The 1,562-nt window shown below is 38.0% G+C and overlaps 1 protein-coding gene across 1 annotated transcript in view; it reads right to left on the bottom strand.

Moving 5' to 3' along the window:
- LOC108684727 overlaps nt 1–1,562 on the bottom strand; it is a 4,338-nt gene that overhangs the window by 2,320 nt on the left and 456 nt on the right. The window lies entirely within an intron of this gene.

Genomic DNA, 1,562 nt, shown 5'->3' with positions numbered 1-1,562 from the left:
TATATATATATATATAGAGAGTGTGTGTGTGTGTGTGTGTGTGTGTGTGTGTGTGTGTTTTGTGTATATAATATATATCGCTATCTCCGATTCCGGAATATCTTACGAGCTGTCAGGATAAAAACGCTGCGATTTCCTAAAGCGCGAGTGACACATATTAAAGCGTTCAGACCTTGTAAAATATGATATTATATCGATGTGATGTGATGTGCAATATGTGAGATTATCGACACGTACTCGACGGGCTAATTTCGATTTGGGTCGAATTTTGATTGGTAAAATGTCAGTGTATGACTAGACGTCACGTGTGTCATAATGTATGCGACGATTAGAATGAGAATAGCGAATGGTATATTTGCTTATTTCAATCGTATCGCAATCGATAAAGCAAAAGATTAAGTTAATTCCTGCTATTTAAAATAAAATTGTAGTTTATAATTAAATTGTAATTTCTAATTACTTGTAATTATTGTGTGTGTGTTAATCTTATTTCTTTATTTAAAAAGAATATCGCTCTATGTGTATTTTTATATTACAGACGTAATGAAGCAAAAGGAAACTTTGTTGTCTAATTTGTAGCTGTGTATAAAGAATGACAGATAACGTTTATATTTGCTTGAATGTCTCTTCTCAAGTGAAAAATGATTATAGCAACAGTTATTAATGCATGAAGTTCACTTGCTAAAGTTTTTAAAAGGCATAATTACATGTCGATTTTACACAACGATTTTACGAAACTTAATTTCAATTTCTTAACCTTATTTTTTAATTCTTGGCCTCTTTTGTGAAATAATTGTCTATAATAAAGAAGTTCTTCGAATAATGAAGTTCTCATCTCTCTCAGTAATAATGAAACTATAATTAACGATAATTACTATTGATCGACATGATGATGAGTTTCGAATTTATCTTCAATTGGATTCTTAAATTTTTCCGTCTTCAAATTTCTTTATTTCTTTGCGTCATTCAATAAAGAGTCCGATAAAAAGAGAAAGAGAAAAACAGATGGGAGGGGGGAAAAGGAGTATGTGTGAATGTGTCTATGCGTCATGTTGCGTGTGGTTTACCCCATATCCGCGCTAATTGTCAGTTCGTCAATATCATGCCTGAAAAATGCATTTTTGAGCGAGCGCACTACAAGGGGAGGGAAGAGGGGGAGGGAGAGTATAGAGCGTCGAGTGGACGCCTCCACCCTTTCGCCACCCGCTATGCCGGAGGGTTGGGGGTAGATCGGAGCCGCTTCTTGACACGCTTTCCATCTTCGGTCTGATGGATGCGGTAAACGCTGGCGTTGACAGTGCGTTTTAATTGCGAGCTCCGCGTTACTGAAGCCATCCGAAGTGGGTCTCGGTTGACGGGATTGAAAGCGCGCGTCATCGCGACGAGAGATTTTTTCTGCCGCGCGCGATGCGGTGTATTGGTGTACGACTTAGTGCGGATGGATCTTGGATCACTTTGATCACGATCCATCGCGATGTTAGGCCTCCTCGTAGCCTTTGATTCCGGACCGACCCGATTTTTTCTTCTTTTTTTTTCTCTCTCTTCTTCTTTTTCTTTAACGG

This window comes from Atta colombica, unplaced genomic scaffold, assembly GCF_001594045.1.
Source record: "Atta colombica isolate Treedump-2 unplaced genomic scaffold, Acol1.0 scaffold14, whole genome shotgun sequence".
Lineage (NCBI taxonomy): Eukaryota > Metazoa > Arthropoda > Insecta > Hymenoptera > Formicidae > Atta > Atta colombica.
Note: the sequence above shows the minus strand (reverse complement) of the source record. Positions and strands in the feature narration are given on the sequence as shown.